Here is an 18,233-nt window from a genome sequence, read left to right as displayed (position 1 = left end):
ACAGAAATCGGAATCTCGAAATTTACCGTCAAAAGACAGAAATACTTGAATTTATAAAGCACCTCACAGCGCCACAAACATCTCAGAAGTATTTCATGCAACGATTTACATTTTGTTGTGCAAGGTTTAAGTGAAAAAAGTTTGGGAAAGGGGAGCACGATAGGGATGAGCTTTGAAATGGGCTTTAAAATGAGAGTAAGTGGTAGCACTCTCGCCTCTGAGTCAGAAGGTTGTGGGTTCAAGCCCCACTCCAGAGACTTGAGCACATAATCTAGGCTGACACTCCAGTGCAGTACTGAGGGAGTGCTGCACTATCGGAGGTGCCGTCTTTAGGATGAGATGTTAAACCGAGGCTTCTTTCAGGTGGACGTAGAAGATCCCATGGCACTATTTCGAAGAAGAGCAGGGGATTTCTCCCCGGTATCCTGACCGGTATTTATCTCTTCACCAAAACAGATTGTTTGGTTATTATCATATTGCTGTTTGTGGGACCTTGCTGTGTGCAAAATGGCTGCTGCCTTTCTTACATTACAACAGTGCTGCCCACCTCGAGGAAACCCCAGGAGTCTCAAAGCATCGTAATGGGGGAGGAGACTCAACGTTTTGTGTCTCCACCTCCTTCCACACCTGGTGTGCCCCAGGAATCTGCTTTCCCTTGGGGCAAAGGTCAGGCCAACTGACCCCACTGGGTCCTCACTAATGACCCCTTTTTTGTGGTGAGGCATCATGATTGCTGCTTTCCACTTGGATGTGACGGGATTGCTTCAAATGGATGATTCGGGAAACTATAACTATAATCTTTCAAAGTTCTCTCATTCAGGAACCGTTCCTTTAGATTGGAAAACTGCACATGTCACTCCGCTATTTAAGAAAGGTGAAAGAGGGAAACCATGGAATTATAGACCAGGTAGCCTAACATCTGTTGTCAGGAGATTACTAGAGTCTATAATTAAAGATTAAGTGACTGAACACCTTGAAAATTTTCAGCTGATCAGAGAGAGCCAGAATGGATTTGTGAAAGGTAGGTCATGCCTGTTGAACCTGATTGAATTTTTTGAAGAGGTGACTAAAGTAGTGGATAGGGGAATGTCTATGGATGTTGTTTACATGGACTTCCAGAAGGCATTCAATAAAGTCCCTCATAAGAGACTGTTAGCTAAAGTTGAAGCTCATGGAATTGAGTAGGGATAATGAGCAGGTACTAAAATTGGCTGGAAATTGGTGTCCCACCAGGATCTGTGTTGGAGCCTCAACTATTCAATGTATTTATTAACGACTTGGATGATAGGATAGAGAGCCACATATCCGAGTTTGCCGATGACACAAAGATAGGCAGTGTAGATAAGCAATGTAGATGGAAGCATAAAATTACAGAGAGATATTAATAGATGAAGTGAACGGGCAAAACTGTGGCAAATGGATTTCAGTGTAGGGAAGTGTGAGGCCATCCACTTTGGACCTAAAAAGGATAGATCAGAGTAGTTTCTAAATGTCAGAAAGCTCGAAACAGTGGAGGTCCAAGAGACTTAGGGGTCTATGTACATCGATCATTAAAATGTCATGGACAAGTATAGAAAATAATCAAAAAGGCTAATAGAATGCTGGCCTTTATATCTAGAGGACTAGAATACAAGGTGGTAGAAGTTATGTTGGAGCTTACAAAGCCCTGGCTAGACCATACTTGGAGTACTGTGTTTAGTTCTGGGCAACGCACCTTAGGAAGGATATATCGGCTTTGGAGGGAGTGCAGCGTAGATTTACTAGAATGATACCTGGACTCCAAGGGTTAAATTACGAGGAGCGATTACACAAACTAGGGTTGTATTCCCTGGAATTTAGGAGATTAAGGGATGATTTGAAAGAAGTTTTCAAGATATCAAGGGGAACTGATAGGGTAGATAGAGAGAAACTATTTCCGCTGGTTGGGGAGTCTAGGACTAGGGGACATAGCCTAAAAATTAGAGCCAGGACTTTCAGGAGTGAAGTTAGGAAACACTTCTACATGCAAAGGGTGGTAGAAGTTTGGAACTGTCTTCCGCAAACAGCAGTTGATGCTAGCTCAATTGTTAATTTTAAATCGGAGATTGATAGAGTTTTGTTAACCAAAGGCATTAAGGAATATGGGTCTAAGCGGGTAGATGGAATTAGGTCACAGATTAACCATGATTTCATTGAATGGCGGAACAGGCTCAAGGGGCTAAATGGCCTACATCTGTTCCTATGTTCCTAGATGCTTCTCAGTTCGTCCCTTCTGGATCCGTTTGGATGGCTCAGATCCATCCCGTTCTGATCTATTCTGGTTCAATGCTTTAACTGCAGTTTCTTACTTCTCCAGGTGACAGCTGGACTATAGAAAGGAACCTGAACATTGGATTCTAAGGTCTGAAAAAAGTGCAGCTTTAGGTATCAACTTTGATCTCCAACCTAGAGTATAACAAGCCAATCCAGAAACCTGTTCTCGAAATACACAGTATATCCATCGGCATCTGAAAATAGAAAAGGGTTTAATGTTTCAGGTGGTAGCCGTTCATCAGAACAGTTTGAACAAGGGGTTTTGGACCTGAAGTTTCAATCTCACTTTTCTTTTGTTAGATGCTGTGTATCTCTAGCATTTTCTGTTTGTACTTCAGATTTCCACAGTTGCAATTTTTTTCCTTCCCCAACACTTGTAGCAATGGATAATCATACCGCCTGATAAAAGAATGACTAATTAGTACCTCACAGATGCATAATTTCACTCTACAATGCTTGAGGCAAAATCACAGTGCGATGACAGCGGATGACTCGGAAGTAGTGACCTATCTTCAAGAGATTGGGTTGATTTGTAGCTTCACATGTAATTTGACCCAATAGTTACGAAAAATCTCTCCAGAAATATGTCCAGTGGATCCCTAGCCACTTTTTAATTTGTTTTTTGTGCTTTGAATCAGAGAAACTGTGCACAAAACTCCTACACCGAGTGAAACTCTACAAATCTTATTAAAATGATCTCCTTAGTAATAACAAAAACAAATCTATACATCAGATCTCAGAAGGCCCAGCATGTTTTCCATTTTTAAAGCTCTGGTGGGTTTTTTTTTTGAACAGCCTGACGCACTGAGAACAGTTTTATACAAGTATTGACGGAGAAGCTATAAGAGATGAGCTGAGTATGTCTGAGACAAAAATGATGATGACTTGGAAGCTGTATTTATCTCACAACACCCTGGGGACAGCCATCAGGGTTCTTTATTGGACTTGAGGAAATTAGGCCTTTTGTACCTTGGATCATCCAACATGCAGTTCAATTTAAAATGGTTATAGGATTGATGTGATCTTATCCTGGGGAATATTATTTTGAGGAGACAAGGGAATAACCATGCTTGCTTTAAAAGAACAAAACATAAGGTTCGAAATTACTGTTAGGCGAGATTATCCGGCAAGTACTTAACCCATCTGTGCAGCATTCCTGTCCTCCATCTGCTATTTAAACTGATGGTGAAGCTTACTTTAAAATGGAACTCCTGATGATGTGACAAGGAGCTATGTAAATGCAAGTTTGTTCTTTTTTTAACACCTCTCTTAAAATAACAAACAGGGGAATGTCACACAGATGAGTTAAACATTCATTTCTAACATATCAATTAATACTAGTCTAGCATTTTGATTTGTCTATTCCTTTCAAACAAAAGTTGCATTGCATTTTGTAAATGTCATATTTTTATTAATGATGTCTAGGTAGGTGGAGTAGGGGCTGTTATGCGTTTGTTGCCTTTCTCTCTGTGCACTGTAGATTATATCTGTACTGTGCAATCATGCCCACCTGACCGGACCTACAGCCTTGAGAGTTGGCGAGATCAAAGTATCTAAAACCAACAGGAGAATCATATGATGTGACGAGAAGGCTGTTGATGACCACTTCCCCTCCAGTTAAGCTGTAGCAGTTTGATAGAATGGAATTGCTTGCTAGACCGCTTCAGAGGGCAGTTAAGAGTCAACCACGTTGGTGTGGGACTGGAGTCACATAGCGGTCAGACCGAGTAAGGACGGCAGGTTACCTTCCCTAAAGGACATTAGTGAACCAGTTGGGTTTTTACGACAATCCTTCATTGTTGCTCGATCAATGTCCTGAAATTCCCTACTTAACACCGTTGTGGGCGCACCATCACCACAAGGACCACAGCGGTTCAAAAAGGCGGCCTACCACCACCCTGTTGCTTTGTTCCCTGTGGAACTGCTTGTGAAGGGTCCTGTAACTGCCATGAATTGAACAGTTCCCTGTTAAACCTATCTAAACCTACTCTTAACATTTAAGAGTAGGTTAGGATAGGTGTTTGAAAGTAAAGGGAATAAGAAATATGGAACAGGGCTGGCACATGGGATTAGTACTCCTGCTTGTGTGGAGCATTGACAGCAATATGGACTGGTTGGGCCAGACGACCTGTTTCTGTATTGTAAATTCTTTTTAATTGTAAACTTGAACGGTCGAAAAGGTAGAAGCAGATAAAGTTGCTTAAGTTTTTAACAAATACCCAACAAGGTAGCAGAGTTTAAAGATAATCTTAGAAGGAGGAAGCACTTTACATTTACTCTTGTACATCCCCCATTTTTTGTCTGATAAGAACATAAGAACATAAGAAATAGGAGCAGGACCCGGCCACTCAGCCCCTGGGCCCTCTCCGCCACCCACAGGGCATTGACCGATCCGAACTCAGCTTCATGTCCAATTTCCTGCCTGCTCCCCGTAACCCCTAATTCCCTTTACTTCTAGGAAACTGTCTATTTCTGCTTTAAATTTATCTAATGATGTAGCTTCCACAGCTTCCTGGGGCAGCAAATTCCACAGACCTACCACCCTCTGAGTGAAGAAGTTTCTCCTCATCTCAGTTTTGAAAGAGCAGCCCCTTATTCTAAGATTATGCACCCTAGTTCTAGTTTCACCCATCTTTGGGAACATCCTTACCGCATCCACCCGATCAAGCCCCTTCACAATCTTATATGTTTCAATAAGATCGCCTCTCATTCTTCTGAACTCCAATGAGTAGAGTCCCAATCTACTCAACCTCTCCTCATATGTCCACCCCCTCATCCCCGGGATTAACCGAGTGAACCTTCTTTGTACTGCCTCGAGAGCAAGTATGTCTTTTCTTAAATGTGGAGACCAAAACTGTATGCAGTATTCCAGGTGCGGTCTCACCAATACCTTATATAACTGCATCAATACCCCCCTGTTTTTATATTCTATCCCCCTAGCAATAAAAGCCAACATTCCGTTGGCTTTCTTGATCACCTGCTGCACCTGCATAACAACTTTTTGATTTTCTTGCACTAGGACCTCCAGATCCCTTTGTACTGCAGTACTTTCCAGTCTCTCGCCATTAAGAAAATAACTTGATCTCTGATTTTTCCTGCCAAAGTGCATAACCTCACATTTTCCAATATTATATTGCATCTGCCAAATCTCCGCCCACTCACCCAGCCTGTCTATATCCCCTTGCAGGTTTTTTATGTCCTCCTCACTCTCTACTTTCCCTCCCATCTTTGTATCATCTGCAAATTTTGATATGTTGCACTCGGTCCCCTCCTCCAAATCGTTAATATAGATTGTAAAGAGTTGGGGACCCAGCACCGACCCCTGTGGAACACCACTGGTTACTGGTTGCCAATCCGAGAATGAACCATTTATCCCAACTCTCTGCCTCCTGTTCGATAACCAATCCTCCACCCATGCCAGAATATTACCTCCAATCCAGTGATTTTTTATCTTAAGTAATAATCTTTTATGTGGCACCTTGTCGAATGCCTTCTGGAACTCTAAATACACTACGTCCACTGGTTCCCCTTTATCCACCCTGTACGTTATATCCTCAAAGAACTCAAGGAAATTTGTCAGACATGACTTCCCCTTCGTAAAGCCATGCTCCTGTGAAGCGCCTTGGGACATTACATTAAAGGCGCTATATAAATGCAATTTGTTGTTGCTGTTGAAAGTACTTTGTGCACTTTCTGCTTCATAGCTCTGAGTTAAGCGCATTCTTATATGGTCTCCAGTCATCAGATCTCCAACTGTCATTACAGGGACCCCCCAGGGATCCAAAGAGAGTTATATCCAGACTGATCGCCCTTGAAGAAATCCTTCCTTTGCTCCTCCATTGGCGGCTGTACCTTCAGCCATCCAAGCTCTAAGCTCTGGAATTCCCTCCCAAAACCTCTCCACCTCTCTCTCTTCCTTAAAGACGCTCTTTAAAACCTACCTCTGACCAGGTTTTTGGTCACCTGTCCTAATATCTCCTTCTTTGGCTCGGTGTCGATTTTTTTTGTGATAACACTCCTGTGAAGCACCTTGGGATGTTTTACTACATTATATAAATGCAAGTTGTTGTTGTAAAAAGCTTGAGAATTGCACCATAATTTCCTTTTTGATGTATTGAAAACTTTTACCAATAAACTCAAAACTCACTGAGGTTGGAATGTGTTGGGCAACATCTTTGCTCCCATTTGTGAAGTGGGGGGGAAGGACAGGGTGAAAATTGGTCTATCTCTGAGTGGTGACATTGCAAATATATTAACAAAGGTTCCCACTGGTTGGTGTTTGTAGCAAGATTGTAAACCTGTTTGAAAAGCATTGACTAAAAACAAGTAGACCTTGGTGAACGCATTGAGGATCCCACTCCGCGGTGACTGGGGGATTGTCCCTGCGAGTGATTGCAGTGATGGGTTTTGATGCAATAAAGTCATTGAGTGGCGTGTTTGTAAACTGGGTGGGGGGGGGTGAGATTTGCCAGACATTGTTTCATGGAGCTGATGCCTCTTTAATATTCATCAAATTCAAATCGGGAAATGACACGTTTGTGTGAGATAGAATGAAATGAAGTGACTCAATTTATAAGAATAAGATGTTAATGTTAATTGAAAACAACATTTTTAGCCATTAGTTTTCTCTTTCAACCTTTATTGTGAGTGGACCAGTTTCCCACAGTCCAGGAGCCATGTCCTTGCAGAGAGAACATTACTCGGGGCTGACAGTTCGTCCAGTCGAAACAATCTGCATACTTGACTTTACGTACATTGTGCTACATTTTTCAATCAGCCAGTGTGCCAGAATACCAAGTACAGATCAAAGGTTTTACAAGCTTAATTAATTAACAGATTTATTTCCAGTTTAGAGAACACAAACGAAACATCAGAAATGCTAGCCCAGTGTAATCATCAATTGTATACGTCCCTGGAAATGTCAACGTGAGATTAATTACCATTTTAAATCTGATGTATAAGTGAAGATAAGGAAGGAAGGAACTTGCATTTATATAGCACCATTCACGACCTTAGGACGTCCCAACACGCTTTACAGCCAATGAAGTACTTTTTTTGAAGTGTGATCATTGTTGTAATGTAGGACACGCAGCAGCCAATTTGCACCCAGCAAGGCCCCACAAACAGTAATGTGATAATGATCAGATCATCTGTTTTAGTGATGTTTGGTTGAGGGATAAATATTGGCCAGGACACTGGGGAGAACTCCCCTGCTCTTTTTCGAATAGTGTCATGGGATCGTTTACGTCCACCTGAGAAGGCAAACGGGGCCTTTGTTTAACGTCTCATTCGAAAGACGGCACCTCTGACAGTGCAGCCATCCCTCACTGGGGTGTCAGCCGGGATTTGTGCTCAAGTCTCTGAAGTGGGAATGGGCCCACGACCTTCTGATTCAGGGGCGAGAGTGCTACCATTGATCCACACCTGACATCTAAGTAGTTTGAAAATACCAAGTTTCTGAATAAGTGGAGTCAGAGCTTCTTTATTCCCCTCCAACGCAAGACTGTTGATGACCACTTCCTCCCCAGTTAAGATTCGGAGATGATCATTCCTCAGTATCCGAGGGCTAACTTTTGCTTTGATGTTAGATTTTCAACCAATGTAATCATGTCAACATTCATAAACACAGTTGACAGTGAGTGTAAAGGTTCATAGCCTATGTGAACAATTCCTCTCAGGAGAGTATCTGCAGCATCTCTCAAGCCTTATTCTCGGAGTATGGTGTTTATAGAATGGGCCCATCTCTGACCAATAAATAACTCTATACATGTTTAACAGTGAGGACAGGCGATTGGCTGAAACATAATGGCATTACATCCCGCCAGCAATTAATTGATTTCCTACATTACAATAGTGACTACACTTCAAAAGTACTTCATTGACTGTAAAGCACTTTAGGGCACCCTGAGATCGTGAAAAGTGCTGTACAAATGCAAGTCCTTCTTTTCTTTTAACTTTTACTTCAAATAAGACAGCCAGCTATTAATAAAACATATAAATACAAGCTCTTACAGAGATTAATATTTGCCGCAGCACAGACATTTTGAGAATAGGACAGCCGTATATAAAGCCACAAAAATTTGTCTTTCATTCTTTTGACTCAGACCTTTGCCGGCATCCTATCCGGGGAATCCCAGTATGTACAGCTCACCATTTCCCATCCATTAAAATGAATGGGGGGAAATCGTGGCCTCCCCCAATCCCTGATCTATACCCCCGCTGCAGGAAGCATTGTGCCAGCGGTACAGAAGATGAAAATTCCTCTCTCCCCTCCCGCCGCCAAGTAATACGCTGCCTAGAATTCTCACCACTGATATCATTTTACAACTACAGCTATCAACAACAAGATACAGCAATTAGTATTTCAAGCTGATGTTCTCAGCGCCCCCACACAAACTCCAGGCCGCTGGGAGCTGGCTGACATATTCCAATAAGGCAGCAAACAACGGGGTTTGGCTTTTGTCAGGTTAGATGTTTAAAAATATACAAAACCACAAAGAGGACATTTTTTTTCCTCTCAATTACAGTCTCTATTCCCTGCAATGTTGCTGTATGTTGGGCTAGCTTTCAGATTCCAAATACTGTAATTAGTGGTGAGGTATTCAGGCCTTAATTGTAAATGAGATTTCTCTTAGGATAATAATGAAATGTTAAATGTTTGTTCTAGGGCAGCTCTTTTAATCAGTTAAACAGCAAGCGTTGTTTGCTTCAAGTATGGCAGAGATATAGGTCCAGTCCCAATCGGGCTTTGCTCAACAACAACTTGCATTTATATAGCACCTTTAACACAGTTAACCATCCCACGATGCGTCACAAGGGGGTTATCTGACAAAATTTGACACCGAGTCACAGAAGGAGATATCAGGACTAGTGACCAAAAGCTTGGTCAAAGAGGTAGGTTTTAAGGAGCGTCTCAAAGGAGGAAAGAGAGGTAGAGAGACGGAGAGATTTAGGGAGGGAATTCCAGAACTTAGGGCCTAAGAAGATGAAGGCACGGCTGCCAATGGTGGGGCGAAGGAAATTGGGGATGTGCAAGAGGCTAGAATTGGAGGAGTGCAGAGATCTCGGAGTATTGTAGGAGGTTACAGAGATAGGGAGGGGGTGAGGCATTTACCAGGAAAACAGGGGCACCTCATGGTCCTGACAACTTCAATTGATGCCAGGGTCTCACCGCCATTGGTGCTAAGAGTTCACTGGACCAATCCAAATGCTTGATGTAAATTAGAAACCAGTTGGGTCCCAGTACTGAACCCTGGGCACCCCACCCAGTGTTTCCCCAGCCTGATATTAACTCCTCAACTTCCTACCCATTCCCAAGATTTACTGAGCAACAACTTCATAAAGCCCTGCATGGCAAAAGAACCAAAGGTGACATGAGGAAAAACTTTTTTGCACAGCGAATGGTTGTGATCTGGAATGCACTGCCTGAGGAGGTGGTGGAGGCAGATTCAATCGTGGCCTTCAAAAGGGAACTGGATAAGTACTTGAAAGGAAAAAATGTACAGGACTATGGGGATAGGGCGGGAGAGTGGGACTAGCTGGATTGCTCTTGCATAGAGCCGGCACGGACTCGATGGGCCGAATGGCCTCCTTCCATGCTGTAACCTTTCTGTGATTCTATTTGGAAACAGGCCGATGATTGGAAGATGATGTGTATTAGTTCAGTTCTCCAGTCCCCAATTATCCATATAACTTGATTGGTACCTGCAGGGCATTCACGAATAGATCTTGCCTATACCAACCAGAACCTGATTGGGTATTGCTAAGGAGCAGCCGTAGAACAGGTAAATTACCCTAAACTTGTCTGCTGGGCTGCTTTGTAGAGCACGCGTTGGTGTTTTCCTAAGTGGGTTAGTTCTATCTCATAATGTGTCACAGACTATCATTAGCGCGTCATTGACTTAAATTCAGGTTCAAGATGCTTTAAAGTTTGGACAATAACATCCATTTTAATTGAAATATTTGGATAATAGACCACACTGATTCCCAATTGCCAACCTCTTTGACTGTCGGAGTTTCAATTTCCTACATGAATTTCTTGTATTGTTTCATGTTAGTTTCAGTCTGTGGAGTTGGTAAACTGCAAGCCTCTGTTGTATATCAGCTGCATTTAATTTAACATTCTGACAGGGCAGTCATTGGGACTCACCAGGGGTTTCCACTATGTAGATGTTTGAAGATGTCTGAGTTATTATAGCCCTCAATTAAGGCAATACTTATTCATTTCCTACGGTGTGAGAACTCAAAGCAAACCAGTGATAAAGCAGCTGATAACCAAAATGTGGTTGCTAAATGTTTCCTACATTGTTAAAGTTTTGCAAGAAAGATGCCCAGGGAGCAGGTTAAGGATCGTTCTACTCATTGTAGCACTCCTTTCTTGGCATTTCTCTATCCAGGTCCAGTTGGTGTATGCAAGGCTGCCACATGCAGCAATCACCATGCATCTACTAAACATTACTGTCTCAACTTAATTGCAGTACACGATATGCCTTTGGCAAATTGGTGCTGACAGCTGATGTTATGGCTCTTACAAGGGGCCGCCACCCTCCTCCAATTCTTTAATGCCTTCGTATGAACCTACTGTGTGTGGAGAATGCAGAATGAAGAAAAAAGATAAGATTACTGGCAGAGTAGTGCTTACAGTGGAGGCAGGTTCCAGGTCTGCTTGCAACATGTGACATAACTCTGGTAGCTTCCTATCAGCAATGCCTGTGGAGGCTTTGTTTTACAAAGTGGGCAGTCAAATATATTAAAAGAACCTCTCCCTGTATAGTCGGGTGTGGGGGGCATCACCAGGTGGGGGGTCACGAGCCTTACAGTGCGGTCTCACTAGCTTGGCCTCTCTCCATTGCTCCTCCCCTTCTCCCAGGAAGATAGGCTGGATGGGAATCTCCAATGGGAAGCCCATTGGCCCCTGCCTGCAAAGACCAGAGATGCTCTACCTACATTTGGCCAAGGAACGTTGCCTGCAGACGCTTTGCTTTACGTGGAAAGATCTCGCGTTGTTAGGCCACAGGCTACAAGCAGACCTCATTTTTCAGTTCGCATGAAAGAAAAAGAAAGGAAAGGAAGACTAGCATTTATATAGCGCTATTCTTGACCTCAGGATGTCCCAAAGCACTTTACAGCCAATGAAGTACTTTTTGACGTGTGGTCACTGTTGTAATGCAGGAAACGCGGCAGCCAATTTGCGCACAGCAAGGTCCCACAAACAGCAATGGTGATAATGACCAGATAATCTGTTTTAGGTGTTGTTCGAGGGATAAATATTGGCCAAGACACCAGGGAGATCTCCCCTGCTCTTCTTTGAATAGTGCAGTGGGATCTTTTACATCCACCTGAGAGGGCAGACGGGGCCTCGGTTTAATGTCTCATCCGAAAGACAGCACCTCTGACAGGGCAGCACTCCCTCAGTACTGCACTGGGAGTGTCAGCCTAGATTTCTTGCTTAAGTGGAGTGGGATTTGAACCCACAACTTTCTAACTCGGGTAAGAATGCTACCCACTGAGCCACGGCTGACACCTGGAAGAGACCGTGTGTGATACTGCCTATCTGCGACCTCGTGATGAGAGTTTCATGTTTGCATGGTATCTCCGGAAGCTATCAAGTTAGGTTACATCTCACTGGACAGTGGAGGAAACACATCATACTAAAAATGCAGAAGACCTTACAAAAGTTGATTTGTTTTTATGTATCGATGAACTAGTTGTTAAAAAGTACACATGCTACTGAAAGAGAGCCTGTTGCTTTAAAGTACCTCTAAATCAGTTAGATTTAATGAAACATACAGTTGCAGTAGAACAGATGGAGAATATCTACTTTAAAGCCCATGATGTAGAAGAAAGATACAGAATCCTTTTTATCCCATTAATCTGCTTTTAAGCCATCAAAGTATTTTGGATGTCAGATTAAATTGGCACAAATGCTCTTTTAATAATATTTGGCCTTCCTCCAGGAATCAAGGAGGTTCAGTGGAGTTCTTGATTGCAATAGATTACAGCAGCTTCAAACTAGGCTTCTACTAGGATATAACCATACTAGCCAGGCTACAACATTGCTAGCCAGGATATAACCAAAGTAGCCAGGCTACAACATTACTAGCCAGGATATAATCATATTAGCCAGGATATAACCATACTAGCCAGGCTATAACCAAACTAGCCAAGCTGTAACCATACTAGCCAGGCTACAACAATACTAGCCAGGATATAACTATACTAGCCGAGCTATAACCACACTAGCCGGGCTATAACCACCCCTAGCCGGGCTACAACCCCCCCTATCCGGGCTACAACCAACCCTATCCGGGCTACAACCAACCCTATCTGGACTACAACCACCCCTATCCGGGCTACAACCACCCCTATCCGGGCTATAACCACCCCTAGCCGGGCTATAACCACACTAGCCGGGCTATAACCACCCCTAGCCGGGCTATAACCACCCCTAGCTGGGCTATAACCACACTAGCCGGGCTATAACCACACTAGCCGGGCTATAACCACCCCTAGCCGGGCTATAACCACACTAGCCGGGCTATAACCACCCCTAGCCGGGCTATAACCACCCCTAGCCGGGCTATAACCACCCCTAACCGGGCTATAACCACCCCTAACCGGGCTACAACCACCCCTAGCCGGGCTACAGCCACCCCTATCCGGGCTATAACCACCCTAGCCGGGCTATAACCACACTAGCCGGGCTATAACCACACTAGCCAGGCTGTGATAAAATAGGGTCCCTGTACATTTTCTTGAATTAGGACTTTGCTGGAAACGTGTGCATAAGCGAATTTTTGAAAATATGATTGAAGTTGAAAGAAGGGCTCCTGGAAGAAAGACGTTATTAAGAGTTTTTGATGTTGTGTACAGTGCTGAGCGACTCTAAGTGAGGCTCAAAGAGACTAAGCTGCTATTTCTAGGGCTCGGTCTTCATGTGTCCTTTTCAGAAAACAGAAGACAATGAGATGGGATCTTCCGAACACTGTATAGAGGTTTTCATATCTAGGTCTCTCGTAGATAATATCTAAGATCTACAACTTTATTTTGAGGCACCTAAAGCACATCTTAGCTCTTACCTACAGGCCCTTTTAGGAATATAATAATTGCGAGATGAGAAAAGACCCAGGTCCATCTAGTTCTCCTTCTACCATCCTGGTGGTCTCATGATACAACAATAATGGTGTTGTTGACCAATCATAGCAATCAATCTCCATCAATTAGTCCACAACAGACCCAGACACGAGGAGAGGAAAACCCCCAGTGCATGGAGAGCTTTGGGGATCATAGTCACCTGTTCCTCCCGAAGCCTGCTACACATTTCTTTCGGTTTGCTTTAGGAGTTAAACAGCACTTTACTGAGCATTTTTTTTTTTTGTTCTGCGTAAAATGACTGTTGAGCATGTATAGAGTACATACTTCATTGCATGGTATGGTACACAGTCTCTTATCCCCACACAGTGATTCCTGATTTCAGCCATGTGGACAGAGGCAAGTCACTGCTCCACAGGCACAGAGGGGAAATCATCGGTGAGGCACGCTAAGATCCTCTCGGGCACCTGGTGGCCAACGATGACAGAAGCTTGGAACCTGCTCCCTGCTCCAGACCAGGGAATAGTGCTGGGCATGGGAGCCTAGAAAAGAGGCTGTGCAATCACTTTCACAGTCAAAAATAATTAAAAACAAATAGTTTGCAATATCAAATGCAATTTGGTTTAATATAGACGTATATTCTGTCACCTAAGGCTAAGAGCAGCTGTGCTAGGTTTGGGACAAACATAACAAATTTAAAATTATACACAGACGCTCAGTGGAAGCCATTTTGAATTTGGGACTGATGGAAAGAAAAACTTTCATTTCTATAGCACCTGTCATCTCAGAACGTCACTGTTGCAATGTAGGCAAACGTGGCAGTCAATTCGTGCACAGCAAAGTCCCACAAACAGCAATCAGAGAAATTATCTGTTAATCTGTTTTGGATGGTGTTGATTGAGGGACGAATGCTGATCAGGTCACCAGAATAGACAAACAGAACCTCAGTTTAAAGTCTTATCCCAAAAGACAACACTTATGATCATGCAGCGCTCCCTCAGTACTGCAGTGAAGTATCAGCCTAGATTAGGAGCTGACTCAGAGGTGAGAGTGCTACCACTGAGCCAAACCTGCACATAGTGTTAGCTTAATGTTCGATTTTGGTTTCTGTAATGAATGAGGTCTTCACTGGCCAATTGAGAGTTTCAAATTTTCCAATATGTGGGAGACCATAGCAAATATTGGCACACACTCAGGGGACCCCCTCTCCTCACTTCTGAAAGAAGGTGTCAGCTGCTCAAATGAAACCAGCTATCATGGACAAATATGTTTTTGGTCAGTATCTACAGGAAGATGTAGTATCGTCAAGCAATATAGCAAAATGCAGAAATCTGATGACCTTGTAGACTCTCTAAGGTCCAAGGACCCTAGTTTGAAAACCTTGCATGTATTGTACTATTGGCGCTGTTACTGTATACATACACACAGCAGATAAACAAACCAGCAAATTAGAAAAGTCTTCATGTTGCTGGGTTGCAAATATCTATGCTCAGGAAACCTGGTAAAAAGAAAACTCTGCAAAGAGCAGCGACTGATTTAGAAATGCTTACTGCAGTGAAGTAACCTGGCAATGAGCTGATCAGTTTATACTCCAGTAGTCTTAACAAAATGAAGAAACATATAAATGTTAATGAGTAAGATTCCTTCCTAGAGCCTCGACAGTCCAGCCAGGTGCTGGATGAGGTAATGCTCTAGTCTGTGTGACTAATATTGTCTGATGAGCTTCACGTGTGAAATGCACCATATCATAGGAAATGTCACTGAAAAGAATTACAGAGAGTCCCAGGATAATACTGGGAAATTGCTGAGGATTTATTGGCCGCTTGCAAGGAAGTAAAGCCTCAGTCTGTGCTCAATTTTGTGTGAAATAATTGACAGCGATTGAATTGCCAAGTCATCAAAGACACCAAAGTAACTCATCAACTGCAATACCCCAATATATCAGACCCCACCCGCCGCCCTCAGACCCCACCCACCGCCCTCAGTCCCCACCCACCGCCCTCAGTCCCCACCCGCCGCATCAGTCCCCACCCGCCGCATCAGTCCCCACCCACCGCCCTCAGACCCCACCCACCGCCCTCAGTCCCCACCCACCGCATCAGTCCCCACCCACCGCATCAGTCCCCACCCACCGCCCTCAGTCCCCACCCACCGCATCAGTCCCCACCCGCCGCCCTCAGTCCCCACCCGCCGCCCTCAGTCCCCACCCGCCGCATCAGTCCCCACCCACCGCCCTCAGACCCCACCCGCCGCATCAGTCCCCACCCACCGCCCTCAGTCCCCACCCACCGCATCAGTCCCCACCCACCGCCCTCAGTCCCCACCCACCGCCCTCAGTCCCCACCCACCGCCCTCAGTCCCCACCCACCGCCCTCAGTCCCCACCCACCGCCCTCAGACCCCACCCGCCGCATCAGTCCCCACCCACCGCCCTCAGACCCCACCCGCCGCATCAGTCCCCACCCACCGCATCAGTCCCCACCCACCGCCCTCAGTCCCCACCCACCGCATCAGTCCCCACCCACCGCCTCAGTCCCCACCCACCGCCTCAGTCCCCACCCACCGCCCTCAGTCCCCACCCACCGCATCAGACCCCACCCGCCGCATCAGTCCCCACCCACCGCATCAGTCCCCACCCACCGCCCTCAGTCCCCACCCACCGCATCAGTCCCCACCCACCGCCTCAGTCCCCACCCACCGCCTCAGTCCCCACCCACCGCCCTCAGTCCCCACCCGCCGCCTCAGTCCCCACCCACCGCCCTCAGTCCCCACCCACCGCATCAGTCCCCACCCACCGCATCAGTCCCCACCCACCGCCCTCAGTCCCCACCCACCGCCCTCAGTCCCCACCCACCGCCCTCAGTCCCCACCCACCGCATCAGTCCCCACCCACCGCCTCAGTCCCCACCCACCGCCTCAGTCCCCACCCACCGCCCTCAGACCCCACCCGCCGCATCAGTCCCCACCCACTGCCCTCAGTCCCCACCCGCCGCCCTCAGACCCCACCCACCGCCCTCAGTCCCCACCCACCGCCCTCAGTCCCCACCCACCGCATCAGTCCCCACCCACCGCCCTCAGACCCCACCCGCCGCCCTCAGACCCCACCCGCCGCATCAGTCCCCACCCACCGCCCTCAGTCCCCACCCGCCGCCCTCAGACCCCACCCACCGCCCTCAGACCCCACCCACCGCCCTCAGTCCCCACCCGCCGCATCAGTCCCCACCCACCGCCCTCAGTCCCCACCCACCGCCCTCAGTCCCCACCCGCCGCCCTCAGACCCCACCCGCCGCATCAGTCCCCACCCACCGCCCTCAGTCCCCACCCACCGCCCTCAGTCCCCACCCGCCGCCCTCAGACCCCACCCGCCGCATCAGTCCCCACCCACCGCCCTCAGTCCCCACCCGCCGCATCAGTCCCCACCCACCGCCCTCAGTCCCCACCCGCCGCATCAGTCCCCACCCACCGCCCTCAGTCCCCACCCACCGCCCTCAGACCCCACCCACCGCCCTCAGTCCCCACCCACCGCCCTCAGACCCCACCCGCCGCATCAGTCCCCACCCACCGCCCTCAGTCCCCACCCGCCGCATCAGTCCCCACCCACCGCCCTCAGACCCCACCCACCGCCCTCAGTCCCCACCCACCGCCCTCAGTCCCCACCCGCCGCATCAGTCCCCACCCACCGCATCAGTCCCCACCCACCGCATCAGTCCCCACCCACCGCCCTCAGTCCCCACCCACCGCCCTCAGTCCCCACCCACCGCCCTCAGTCCCCACCCACCGCCCTCAGTCCCCACCCGCCGCATCAGTCCCCACCCACCGCCCTCAGTCCCCACCCGCCGCATCAGACCCCACCCACCGCCCTCAGTCCCCACCCACCGCCCTCAGACCCCACCCACCGCCCTCAGTCCCCACCCGCCGCCCTCAGACCCCACCCGCCGCATCAGACCCCACCCACCGCCCTCAGTCCCCACCCACCGCCCTCAGTCCCCACCCGCCGCATCAGTCCCCACCCACCGCCCTCAGTCCCCACCCACCGCCCTCAGTCCCCACCCACCGCCCTCAGTCCCCACCCACCGCCCTCAGTCCCCACCCACCGCCCTCAGTCCCCACCCGCCGCATCAGACCCCACCCACCGCCCTCAGTCCCCACCCACCGCCCTCAGTCCCCACCCGCCGCATCAGTCCCCACCCACCGCCCTCAGTCCCCACCCGCCGCATCAGTCCCCACCCACCGCCCTCAGTCCCCACCCACCGCCCTCAGTCCCCACCCGCCGCATCAGTCCCCACCCACCGCCCTCAGTCCCCACCCACCGCCCTCAGTCCCCACCCACCGCCCTCAGTCCCCACCCGCCGCATCAGTCCCCACCCGCCGCATCAGTCCCCACCCACCGCCCTCAGTCCCCACCCACCGCCCTCAGTCCCCACCCGCCGCATCAGTCCCCACCCACCGCCCTCAGTCCCCACCCGCGCCCTCAGACCCCACCCGCCGCATCAGACCCCACCCGCGCCCTCAGACCCCACCCGCCGCATCAGACCCCACCCGCCGCCCTCAGACCCCACCCGCGCCCTCAGACCCCACCCGCCGCATCAGACCCCACCCGCGCCCTCAGTCCCCACCCGCCGCATCAGACCCCACCCGCCGCCCTCAGTCCCCATCCGCCGCATCAGACCCCACCCGGCGCCCTCAGTCCCCACCCACCGCATCAGTCCCCACCCGCCGCCCTCAGTCCCCACCCGCCGCATCAGACCCCACCCGCGCCCTCAGACCCCACCCGCGCCCTCAGACCCCACCCGCCGCCCTCAGTCCCCACCCGCCGCCCTCGGACCCCACCCGCCGCATCAGACCCCACCC

General features: G+C 48.1%; 1 protein-coding gene across 2 annotated transcripts in view; it reads left to right on the top strand.

The window, feature by feature from the left end:
• LOC137335753 (catenin delta-2-like) overlaps positions 1-18,233 on the top strand; it is a 532,228-nt gene that overhangs the window by 162,395 nt on the left and 351,600 nt on the right. The window lies entirely within an intron of this gene.

This window comes from Heptranchias perlo, chromosome 2, assembly GCF_035084215.1.
Source record: "Heptranchias perlo isolate sHepPer1 chromosome 2, sHepPer1.hap1, whole genome shotgun sequence".
Taxonomy (NCBI): Eukaryota; Metazoa; Chordata; class Chondrichthyes; order Hexanchiformes; family Hexanchidae; genus Heptranchias; species Heptranchias perlo.
The sequence above is the reverse complement of the archived record's forward strand: the minus strand, read 5'-3'. Positions and strand labels throughout refer to the sequence as shown.